Here is a 13,750-nt window from a genome sequence, read left to right on the forward strand (position 1 = left end):
GATTGTGTTTTGTTTAGTTACCCCTGTTGTGTCATAGTTGTCTGATCAGCTATTATATATGTCCCTGTATCTCATTTCCTTTGGTTTGTTGAGTTCGGAGTTCTCTGGGTTTAGTTTTGTTTCTTTTACGTCTTTTATTCGCTCAACATTTATTACTTTTTAAAATATATATTTTTGGGGGGTTTAATTAATTAAAAACCAATTTTTCTAATAATTCCCGTGATTCCTGCTGTTTCAGCTTGGTCCATCACAAACAACAGCAACAACAACAACATTAATAATAGATATTTTATTTCTTAAAGCATTATTACTTATGTAATTAATATTAATAGTTTAGTTAATTTTGATATTTAATCAAATGTACTGTATGCTTTTCTTTAATACAATTTACAACTTCAAAGTTTATATATCATCATGTGACTCTGGTGTCACAGAAATTTCAAGTAAAGATTTTATGTGTTGTACTTCTATAATTAACCCGAACTCCATCATTTTGACCCCAATATGAAATAACTGAAATAAACACACAGCTGGCCAGCCAGGAGATCTAATCTCTCTGGAATGCCTTGGGTCTACCCTGGGGCCTCCTTATCTCCTCCTTCTAAGGCATACCAAAAACACTTCATCTACAAGATGCCCAGGAGCCATTCTGATGCCTGAACCACCTCCAACTGGCTACTTTGGATGTGGACACATAGTGGCTCTACTCTGTGTCCCTCCCAAATCAACAAGCTTCTTATCTTATCTACAACAGACAACCCAGACATGCTTCAGAGGAAGCTTGTTTCTGTTTGTATCCATAATCTCATTCTTTCAACTATCCAGAGCTTGTGATCACAGTTGAGCGTCAGAACATAGATCAAACTGTAAATCAAGCTTCATATCCACATTACTGAAGATGCCACACCAATCCATCTGTCAAACCTCCCCTCAAACATACATAACATCCTGAAATACTGAAACTCGTCGTGGACACTCCACCTTTTTCCACATGAGAACCATGCAATCAGACTTGGAGGTGCTAATTCTCATCCCATCTGCTTCACACTCAAATGGAAAGTGTTCCAATGCAAGCTGGAGGCCGATGAAGTCAACAGAACCACATCATCTGTAAAAAAGCAGCAATGACACCACTGAGCCTTCCATCCCCCCTCATCTTGGCTGGGCCTAGAAATTTTGCCCCAAAATATAATGACAACAATCAAAGGGAGCCCTTTCTTCCCAATCTGACTTATTGCAGAAACAATTACAAGCATCTAAAACTAATCAAACTCAACAGGCAGTTATGGCACATAGTTTTCCCCATACTATGCTCAGGGTGTGCTGACATGTTACAGGAGGAGCAAACAGTTGATGCCTCCCTTTCTGTGATTTGGGAGCAAAGTTAAACACCATCGTTGAGTAGATTTTCCAGCTGAGCTGAGTTGAATGGTCAACAGGTGGAGTTTTCCCTCACTCCCGAGAAGGTCATCGCTGCTTTGATTGGGGCTTTTAGGCTACGTCCACACTAGCCCGGATAGATTTGAAAACGGTGTTTTCGTCTTCGTTTTCACAGAGTTGTGTGTCCGCATTGAGACGGCTGAAAACGCTTATGTTCTAGTACTGTGCATACGTGAAACGCAAGAACATTCGACCTGCCTCATTTCTGTCTGCCGTTTATTTACTTTCTGGCTCTTTGAAACGTTGCAGCAGAATGTTGAGGAAAAGCACTGAGTTGTTAAATGGACTAACAATAAGGCGGAGTTGTTGTTGCGAGTAACACAAAAGTACAAAATTGGTCATATGACTAACATGTGTCATCGTTTTAGAAAGTCTGCATTTTTGCTGTCCACACTGCGATGTGACAGCACCGTTTCCAAATGTATGCGTTTTCGAGAGCGTTTTCAAATCGCTGCGTTTTCAAATCGCTGCGTTTTCCATCAGCGAAAACGCCGTCTCAGTGTGGACGGCAGGCCAAAACGGAGAGAAAACGTGTGGATGTAGTCTTAATGTAGCACTATCAACTCTCCTTTTCATGTGTGGCAGACCAGGTTATGGCCCAACTCTCGGGTACAGTAGATCCAGCAACTTCTCCACCATAATGATAACTTCCCGTATGTGAAGTTCCCCATCCAGAAGATGAAGTCATGGTTGGCACAGTTGAAGTATTTGTTCCTTAAAATGACTGACAGAGTTTCCCTACCCCCTGGATGCTGTGCATTACTCCAATTTAGAACCCATGGCAAATATATTAACTAAATATTAACTAAATACTGTAAGTAGTTCCATCTATTAAAATTGCAAAGATGGAATTAAGTGCTTTTGACCAAGGTACCCTGGAGCACCAAGTTGTTAGTTACACACCGGAAAAACAAACAGAAAGCAGACACAGAAAAAAAAGTCCATCATTAGGAACAATGTGGCCAACTAAGTTATAAAAATTTGGATTGATAGGATGCAAAAAATAAAATAAAAACACCTATGATGAAAAAATATACATCTGTATTCTGCATGCATGTATTAATGTCAATAAACTGGTTCTTCTTGAATTTTTGTAGTGCTAGGCTGAAAACAATATTCCACTATCCTTTAAACTAAGAGGATTAATGGGGCAATCATTAGTCATTTCTTATTCATTAGCAGCTGTATGTGGGTGGCTTTATTTGCCACCTAACCCACTTTGTGCTCAAACAGCTCTTGATTACATCATACACTAATAAAGTTGTGATGTGAGGAGCTCATGGTCCTTTCCTGACATCATGAAGCCCACTGCTCATTCCAGAGGTACGGTTACAGTCTGCTGATGGCAGCTGCTGAGGAAACCCATCTCAAAAAAGAACAGCTCATCTCCGATCAGCACGGATGATGAGTCAACATGACCTGGAATGGAATCAAGTGACTGGATGTAAAATGACATCATTCATAAATTTTTATTCTTTTATCCCCAATAAATACTATCTACAATTTCTTTTTCTTTTTTTTGCACATCTCTCCCTCTTTCTTGCTGTATATTTTATGACACTTATAATTTTTTGGCATATATGTCTTTCCTTAATCTATGGTGCTGTACCAATGTCTTGAGCCACCTTTCAATCTATTTTGCTAGGAAAATGAAAATAGATTTTTTGTACAATTCTAACAAGGTTGAAGTCAGTATTTGGTATTACCACCTTTAGTCTTTAATAAAGCCTGAACTCTCTCAGGCAAACTCAGCTGCCTGTAGTAGTCAGTGGTATTGGAGGCCAGTCCATGAGTGATAGTGTTCAATGGTTTGTTTTTCAATCCAGATATATTTTTACTGCAGTGGTAATTTTTTTTTTTTTTTGCATCATTAACATGCTACAAAAATAATTTCACATTTCGCATTTCACACTTTCAAGATGGTACTGCATGGTGGATCAAAATCTGACAGTGTTTTTCTGCATCATAATTCCATAAATTTTGACAAGATCCCAAACATCACTGGCTGAATCGCAGCCCCAAGCCATGACAGAGCCTCCACTGTGTTTTATAGGTGGCTGTGTACATCTCTCCTGACCTCCTCTGCACATAATGATGATTATTTAAAAAACTTTTACCTTTGTATTCCTCACTTCATAACATCTGTTGCCACAGATTTTTTGTCTTTGGGAATCTCCTTGTTAGTGCAAAATTCTATTTTTATAAAGTAAGATGGCTCAAAACTTTTGCACAGTATGGTATGAGTGGTATTTCTGATTCTTCAGTTACTGATAACATGTTGCTAATCATATTTACTTTTGCTACATTGTGCTATGAATTCCCTGCACCAACATATAGTATGATACATAAACACATCAGCTCTTTCAGTCTGAGCCCAACCCTTGAAATGATGCAGTGATTTAAGCAAAATGATGCTTACCTCTAGTAATCACTGTGTTAATGTGTGACATCACATTACTGGATGACTTTGGGCTTTATTGGATTACATCAACGTTATATTAAGATCACTGTCTCTAAAGTGCTCTCTGAGGAAACTACAGCACCACCTACTGGCTGAAGTCTTGAGGTTCTTCATTTAGCCAGGTCCATTGTGCATACAGAATTGAAAAAAAATTACAACAAAAGTAATCATATCTTGCACCCTGGTTATGGTTAGACTCTACTTAAACCTTGCTGAAATCTACATACAGTCCCTAAATAATCAACACTATCCTACGTGAATGCCTTCTGGAGCTCATTATATTTCAATGCTCTTCAAGTCACACACTGATTCAGCCTTTCAAGCACATCTTTCTAATAGGCTGTTTGTTTCCTTGTAATATTGTGAAGTGGGAAGAAGATTTCTGACCTTCTCTAATTTGTCCAGGCCCTCAAAATTAACCTTTTTGCTTGAAATGTTATATCTGAGGGTGGGAGATGAGACACGCTCTGACAAAGGTCAGCCTTAGAAGCCAACTGACTTGTCAGAGAAATCTGACATCCTACTTCCCGTTGATGGGTGGTAATAGACCAGTACACCTTTTGTGGGTTCAAGTCTGTGTTTGTGCTAGAGTGTTTAAATCAATGATACCAGTAGAGAAGAGCACATACTGAGATCCCATAGGAAAAAATGGCAGCACCATACATTTCTATTCTATAGATGAATAGATAAATGATAGGTAAGAACTTCTTTTTTCTTTTCTCTCTCTCTCTCTTTTTTTTTTTTACATCCAGAAAGGCGTGTTCTGACACATTAAAACAATTATTTTCTTTGCACTAAACACAGGATGGCAGCACAGGACTATTTAAAATTTGTAGGCTTAAAATTAAAGTGAAGTTAACAGCCTATGAGGGACCACCAGGGTGCAGTCATCCCTCAGCACTAACCAACAGCTGGTAACAACTTAAATTGTACTGTCACTGACTATGTACATATATATGTATATGTATATATATATATATTCCCTCTCCCACTTACTCCATACTTGTTTCTTAAAAGCAAGAGTTTGAAGCCAGTTAGCTCAATGGTTTCAGTATGACACTATAAGATGACAGGAAATTAGTAAAAAACTGAGCCTCTAGTAATTATTGTCAATTCTGCAGAGAAGCTTCAAGTACAGCAACATTTACAGTAGTGGCAAATAACCATGCTGCCTGTGGTATGAAGGGGTTCTGTGACTAAATTGCTGTCAGGCTGTTCGTTTACAGCGGCTTCTTAAATTCCTGTTGAAGGTTAATCACTGTCAGCCAGTTAATATGAGAATACTAATTAAATAAGGTTAACAGGTTGGGAATTGGTAAAATCTAGTAGCCTATTAATTGGTTGGGGAGGGCAGAGGTGGGTAATTAAGTTTACACTACATTTTATTCCACGTGTATATACTATGCATTCATTATAATTTGCTGTACAGAGTCAGTTTGGAGGCATGTTTTGTCATTTTGGTCATAGTTTGTGAATATTTGAGTATGCTCATCTGTCTTTGCTTGTGGGTAGAAGAGAAAGTAAAGGTAAATATGAAGCTGTGGCTAATGGATACAAAGGATAGGTGGCATTTAATAATTTGTGCTGTCAACTTTTGTCTTCATAACTTTAGCCTTGATGAATTTAATGTTTGAGCACTGTACTTTGCATAAAAGAACATCGTCCAACCCTTCTCATTATTTAGTTGCTTTCAGATGACTAAATGTAACGCAGCAGTTGTTGGAAGAGGACAAAGGAGACCCATAGTATAATTAGAACCTTAGCATTAGCATAATCAGTATTTGAACATTTTTCAATAGCATCCGCTATTTAATTGTACAAACCTTTTTCCTCACCTGTTAGCTTAGTACAGAGAGAGAACAGCACACACAAAAGCATATATAACATGTTGAGGTTGTGTCAAAAAATTAGCTTTAGCACTGGTGGTAGGATGACTTTGTTAGCTTTTGTCAGTCTCTGTCAGCCGCTAAGTTAAGCGAGTTGGGTTTATATTTAGCCAAGCATTAAAACATGGTGGTTGCATCAGTCTGAACCACAGACAATATAAATGACAGATATAACTTCAGGCTTCTGGAAAGTGAAGCCAAATTGCAAACGTGCATTGTTTTTAAAGAGGAGGGTAATGAATGTGGCTAAAAAAAGACTTTCAGACTGGGAGAGAACTGCTAACCATGTGACATTAACTGGACTGCCACTTTAGACATAAAAATGTGTATTCCCCAAGTGACTGGCAAAAATATTCATGTAATAGCTTTTTCAGTGTTCTTTCCCACTTCCCTTTTCTGGGAGGCAGTGGGGAGGTAAAGTGTACAGCCCGATCCGGCGGGGAGGTGCGGGAAGCCAGATCGGGCGCCCCCCTTCCGGCTCTCCTCTCTGCTCTCTCCTATCTTGTCCGTTTTGTCTTACTTCTCTATATCACCTTTTCTATCCCTATGAAGAAGTTAGGCTCCATAAATGCTAAAGAGGTAAGTATTATTTCTCAGTTGCAGTGAATAGATAGGAGAAAATAAACTGTAGGAAACTAAACAGAAGAAAGAAGAACTGAAATAACAATTTAACGCAAACCAGTGACACACTCCAGGGCCTGATCAATCCTGGCAGGGCCTCCTTGGATGAGGGTGTCTAGTGATAATGGCCGAAACGCCCGATGAATCCAAGGTCCACTGCTGACGATGTGTCCCAAATCTTAATATGATAATCTAGATCAGATCTCTTATCCCCCCCAAAAAATGGCAGATTAGCTTGGGTAAAAGACCGAAATTTGAGACACACAACAATGTGTGCTGCTGGTAAAGTTTCTGCGCTGCCTTTTCTCATAACAGCCACCCCTCAATATTCTATCCATATAAAGCAATGCAATATTAGGGACTGTAACATCTAGTCCTCTTACTGAATTTGATTACTAGCAGATTGCTAAATTTTCCTGTAGTTCATAAAAGACACACTGACATATCTGCAAACAGTTGCCAATACTCTTCAAGCAGTGGCGAAACTGTGAAAAGTGTAACACAAACTGGAAATGGAGTAAATGTTAAGCCTTTTAAAACATGTTCACTGCAGTACTGAGGCACAACTACTGCTTTGCAAGCAAAGTTTTCTGTTTTGCCCCTTTTCAGATTTTACTACCATTCTGCTTGTAGTTAGTGAGTGCTTGCAGTCAAGTTGGCACAATGACTGCAGTCTGTTGACAGCATCAGTCATAAAGAAGATTCTGGTACAGCACCGGATTTGCAGTTTCAGCTAGTGACAGCTAGCAATGTCCAAAAACCACTCGCCAACCAGTTGAGCTACACATATCTCAACAATACATCAACAGGGTTTTGAACTGTCTGTGTACTGTGGTATGAATGTGAATTTGTGTCACGCTATTCCACTCTTGCTCTCTCACACACTCGTTTCCCTTGCTATTTTTCTCTCCTTGCAGTCTGGTGGACAGAGAAATGCCTCTGAACACACATTAAACGTTACAGGCATCGACACAGACATTTGTATGCACACATATCGACACTTGCACACAGCTTAAGTTATTTTTCATCATCTGGCCTGATGGAAGATGATTTTAAGTGCTGGAAATAGATTGGGCAATTTATTTAGCTCCCCCCTGAACAAAAGCGAGGCGACATTGTTATTCAACAAGAAGAACTCTGGCTGAAGTGTAATTACTAACCACATTCAAACAAATTAAATCCTGCCCAGAGCTTTTTATCAGCCTTAAACCAACAGAATGAAGGGACTCTAATGCAAATATGCAAAGGCCTCTCAAAATAATCTTTTTACTTTGTCAGCCATTGTGAGAGCACTGATTTGTCTGTCAAACAAGTCTGATTACTCCGTATTCAAAGAGGAATTAGGTGTTAAACAAAATGGAGCTGGTAAGCAGACAAACTGAAACTCTGCGTGCTTTTTTTCCCAAAGACTTGTTGGATTTGTGGGATGGGTTAGGACAGAGCAGGATCAGTAAGACCCGATAAGCGCTCTGGCTCAGCTCATGATCTACACGACTAATGATGCAGCGTTTGATTGGTGCCCTGTGTTCCATTGCCGGGCCAATGAGCTGAGAGTATCTCGGTGTGGAGGAGTTATCTCACCTAGCCAGCTGGAGGACAGTGACAGAGATGAAAAGAGAGGGAAAAAACAGCAGAGATAGAGCGAGAGATGAAGGATGAAGGAGAGAGAGAGTGGGGGAAAGAGATAGATGGAAGATTCGAGCACTGTTCTAAAAAAACATGTTTGCAATGCACCTTATCAGGTAACACTAAGGAATGACTATCTGAATTTGTTGCCTGTAATAGTGTCTCTGTATGTTCGTGTGTTCATAGTTTTGTTAGTGTTGTTGGGGTTTATGCGCATCCACTACATCACTCGTCCTGAAATATCTTCTTTTAGGGTGAGCTAAGGCTTTGTTTGCAAGCACATCAAAGTAAATATCCTCTATGCATCTTCTCTCTTTCAACATCTCTCCCCCTCATCTCCTCCTCAACTTTCTCCCAGGGATAAATGCGATGCGTTAAGCATTCACACAACTGAAGGGCTTGAATAGATTAAGCAAATGATCAATCCTTTCAATCCACCCGCCTGTAAATTAAATGACTGGCACAACCAACAAATTTGCCCATTTGTGAGAACTAAACGTGAGAAGGGTATTGAATGCAATCCCTGGCCCTGCAGGAAAACAAAACTGAGCGTGTCGCAGCGTTGTTCATCTCTGACAATTAAAATAACAATTAGCTGCTAAATGATGGTGCAGTGGTGCTCTTTTTAAATCCCCGTATCGGAGTGTTTTTAGTTTTCGGTTATATCAGCAAAGCACAAAAGGTTTGAAAATGACTGTAAGCGTCTGCAGCATGTACCTGAACTCGGGGTGCACATTCACTGATCTCTTGAAAGGTTGTGCTATCGTCCATGGTGACACTGTGTCCCGGACACCTCGCTCTCTAAATGCTTAAAATTCAGGTGTGGAAAGTGTAAAGAGGTAATATTTAATGCATCACTGAATAAATTTTTCCTTGTAAGAAAAAACCCACAAAAAACAAAGAAAAGATGATAACAGTGCGGAGCTGGAGCCTGTCCCAGCTGTCTTAGGGCGAGAGGTAGGGTACACCCTGGACAGGTCACCAGTCTTTCACAGGGTGAACACATAGACAACAAATTTCACTCACCACAATTTAGTGTTTCCAATTAACCTATCCCCACCAACTGCACGTCTGTGGGAGGAAGAACCCACGCGAACACAGGGAAGTCATGCAAACGCCACACAGAAAGACCCCGGCCTGATGGTGGAATTGAACTCAGGACCTTTTTGCTCTGAGGCAACCGTGCCACTGTGCTGCCTTAATCATTTCAAATCTGTAATTTTTTACATGGCATTTGACACTTTTTAGGTCTGCAGTCTGTCGTGTTATACAGTCTCTACTTCCTGTTATCGGTCAACCAATGTCAGTAAATGACCAAAGAGTGGCTGCTTGGTGTGCTTGTGAGAGATCTGTCTCTGCTTTTGATCTCCTACAGTGAACAAGATTTTCTGCCAGTTTGTGTTCACACTTCCCGGCCATAACGTTTTATTTTTGTGACTGCACGATCGTGCTTCCAATCCATCTTTGATTTGTTCCATTTTCCAGATAAGCACATAGTTGAATAATTTTCTATGACTCTTCTTCTAAAGGAGCTTGAAAATCTGCATTGCGTTAAAGAGGTCTCGGATGGGTTTTTTTTTAATATATATTTTTTTTTATGATATATAGTTAAACTTATTTTTCATTGCTGCAATCATTTGCTTACAAATGCCCTTAGATAGATATAGGCCTCTATGGGATGCTTGTCTCATGCAGCAGTCACATAGATGTAGATATTGCATATCCAAAATCCCGTTAACAAATGCATAATAGAGGGCATGCATATGAACAGAAGGGGAGATGAAAATACAGTACAAATTCAACAATACTGAGAACACTATAACTTAATAAATGTGGCAAATGATAAAAGCAAAACACATAAAAACAGTATATCAAACAGGACCATGTCAGTCACCATGGAGAAGTGATAAACTGTCACTGATAAAAGGATGAAGCAGCCTAACATTCAATATAAGGTTAAAATAGTGTGTAGGATGAGGGCAGGCATGTTTATTTATTTATTTGTTTATTTTCCTTGTCTGAGAATATGACAAATCTCCACAGAAGCAGTCTTATCCACTTTCCTAAACCCTCTTAAAGTACTAATTTGCCCTCATATTGTATCTCTTTTGGTGAGATTAGAGGCAAATGGTGTGGAATAATATATCTATACCATTTGAGTTCACTATAAGGATTGTAGTGTATGTGTGTATCTGCTCCCTTATTCCTTGTAGACATGTTAAACAATCTTGTAGAAATATAAACTGCCTAAGGTGCCAGCATTATCAACATCTATATAGATTTTGGGAATTATTTTTGTAACACTTTAATCCTTAGAAATAATAAACACGATAAACCAAAAGTTAGGTATTAATGTGTTTGATTAGTTATTTCTTTGTTGTAGCAACAATTCCTGGAAATTAATCTCATACCATTGGAAAGCCTGTTTGTTTCCCCTTAAATGGTGCAATATTTATAAGGAAAATACATTTGTGTATTGAGCAGCAAAGTTGAGTATGTGGGCCATATGACAATGATCACCCCAACTAAGTGGGGTTTATTAGGGACTACCTCCAGAATTTGAGAGTGGGGAGGACTCAGTAGCCTCCCTGCAATCCTGACCTCAACACTACTGCACACTTGTAGGATCAACACAAATGCTGGTTGAAGAACTGGATGCCATCACACAGCATTATGTGACCAAGCTGGTGACCAGCATGAGAAGGAAGTGCCAGGTTGTATTGGTTGTGTAGAGTTCTTCCACATGCTATTGAGGCACCAGTTTTTTAGCAGAATAAGCTGTTTGACATTGGCAGGGAAGACCTGGCAAGTTTTTCATGGGAACAACCCACATACACAACTGCTAAACCCACAAATGCATTTTCCTTACAAATGTGGCACCATTTAAAGAAAACAAACAGGCTTTCCAACATATATAAGTCAGGGGTGGTTGTGACTAAGGAGGTAGAGCAGGTCATCTACTAACCGGAAAGTTGGTGGTCTGCATGCCAAATATTCTTCGGCCCACGTTGCTCTCCGATGCATCGATCAGAGTACAAATGTGTGTGAATGTTAGAAAGAAAGCATTGCTGCACAGAAATAGTGCTTGTATGAATGTGAATGGGTAAATGATACATGTTGTATAAGTTAGTCTAAGAATCAGTCCATTTACCATAAGATTTATTACCAAGGAGCAAGAAAGGGCAGGTTTATGCTACTTTATAAAAGATATACAGTTTCTGCTTTATTATTATCATTTGGGACGTGTTGTTAAACAAAGTAACAATAATAAAAATGTATAAACCCAAAGTAATAATAATAACAATTTATAAACTTTACAACCATGCAAAATATTAAAGCCATTTTTATATCATTTTAAACTTGATGTTCTCTTTGAAACCAGGACTTTTAATTTTTTTTCCCCAAGCTTGGCTGAATTCAGACTGAGAAATTTAAAAATGTACCTAAATGCTTTTGTGAGGAAAAAATAAATAAACAATGGAACAATTTTGCTTGTGTGAAAAAAGAATTCACACAAACTGGCTGTTAGAGAGGATGTAAGTGGACTTTCACTCATACCGAATTATTCTTTGAAGTATATCTGTGAGAATTTTTGTGACATTTAAAAATGCTAAAGTAGAAATGATACTTTAGGATTTCTTTGGGATAGAACTTGAGAGGAACTCTCAAATGGTCCCTTTGCGAGTTTCTGAAGTTCAACAGTTAGGATAAAATGACACATTATAGACGAAATGTTTCTGTTTGGTGTGTAATCGAGGTACATTTCAGAATATCTTTACTCTCTTTTTAAGCAAGCTCCTTCTCTGACAGCACTCAGAGCATTTTGATTTTGGTTTCTCTAAAATCAAACAGAAGATGTATTTTGGGTTCCTTTGCTAAATCATTGTACCTTCCTCTGTCAATAGCTAATGATGATGCTGTCTTTTGTGATCTTATGCAGTAAGAGGGCTTTTAGTGGCTTACCGTAATTTTCAAATAAACGCTATGTGGGCTGGCTGAGTCACTATGGCTTTTCAAAGGGAGGATTATTTATTAACGGAGCATCTAGCTATTTATAACATGTTGCACGCAAATCTTCTGGTGACCAAGAAACCACGACATTAGTTGATCTCACTTATGGCGGCTCTTTTGGAGCCACAAAAAAGGAGGAGTAACTGAAGACCCAACATTAGCATCCAAACCAGAGCAAATGTTCCTTTTTATCTATACCTTTATGCATAGACTGCAGTGTCACACTCATAAACAAATAATATTAGGAACAAAAAGCTTAGAAAAGAATGCACAAGTGCCCTAAAACTGTCCCATGTGGGCAGGAATCTGTTTGACTTAGCTGTGATGAATTGTAATGGCTCTGTCATCACCATCAGCCTCTGAGACGAGAGATCAATATCGAGGTTGGGTTGCCGCCGGATGTGAAGTGGCAAGGTCTGCATGCAGACATAGCATTGGTAAAGACAAGTAAGAGATTGTCAGAAGAGAAAAAAACTCCCTCATCTTTTGTTATTTAGGATGAAAAAATGGAACAGTTTAGCAACAAGTCATGGGGACAAACACAGAGACACACACACATTCACAGATATGCTGTTTTTGTGGTAAAAAGACATACACACACGTATCCTCTCTTCTTCTCTTTTGTCCTTGTTTACAGTTCACGATGAGGGGTACTGTAGATCACTGAGGTGACAGTCGAGTCTTGTTACCTTGACAATCAGGAGCTGAATAAACGATTTGTGTGTGCCTGTGTGTGTCTGTGAGCATGTGTGTGCTTCAGAAATCCAGAAAACCTTACTAACCACTTCTCCTAAATAGAGGAGAGGTGATTTTTTTAAAAAGAAAGAAAAAAGCATCCATCTTTCAGTAAAATCTGAATAACTCGTGTGATTTTAATAGGTGAAAGTGAGCCGTGAAAATAAACTGGAGGTATTTCTTTGAGAATACAGGAAGTAGGGTATGAAAAAACAGAAGAGATGCTGCCTTTTTATTTTGCACTTTTCTGCAGCAAAGGCAACAAAACAAAGCTGGTTTTGTTTTGTGATTGCAGCTCCATGTTGGGTGGATACGAGGTGACATCTGTTCAGGAATCCCTGCTCACGCACCTGAAAGGCTTTTGCGCACTTCTTCTGAAATAGAGAGATTAATAAATGTCCCGGTGACTGCTTAAAAAAAAAAGAGCACGCACACACACGTGCACACATCCGGTGCTGTGAATGTGTGTGTGCATGCGCGCGTGTGGAGGAGCATCATCGTCTGCACAATATGCTGTATGTTATCTTCACACTGCCACCTGTTTATAAGAAGGGAGTCAACAAACATCATCTGAATTCCAATAAGGCTCAACCTCAGAGTGCACACACTTCATCATCATGAAGCTAGCACTGTTCACTGTAATCTAAATCCCTTATTTGAAAGCTGTGCGCGTGTGAGACGGGAGGGTGGTGGCAGGGAGGGAGATTAAAAGTGACAGCTTTCAGTGGTCTTAGGGCCCCGTGAGAAGAGTGGGGTTAAGATAGTGGGTCTATGGTACCAGCAAGAGATTGATCACAGGGTTAATTAGCAAGAAGCACACTCACCGTGAAACTGTCAGGTAAACCAGAGGTTTGAAGGCGCATCTTAAAAACACAGTGTGTAGGATTTTCTCATCAGTGCTCCACTTGTGGTCAGACTTTGTCTGCAGTTTAAAAAAAAAAAGGGGGGGGGGGGAAGAATCCTAATTTCT

The sequence above is a fragment of the Oreochromis niloticus genome, linkage group LG2 (assembly GCF_001858045.2).
Source record: "Oreochromis niloticus isolate F11D_XX linkage group LG2, O_niloticus_UMD_NMBU, whole genome shotgun sequence".
Lineage (NCBI taxonomy): Eukaryota > Metazoa > Chordata > Actinopteri > Cichliformes > Cichlidae > Oreochromis > Oreochromis niloticus.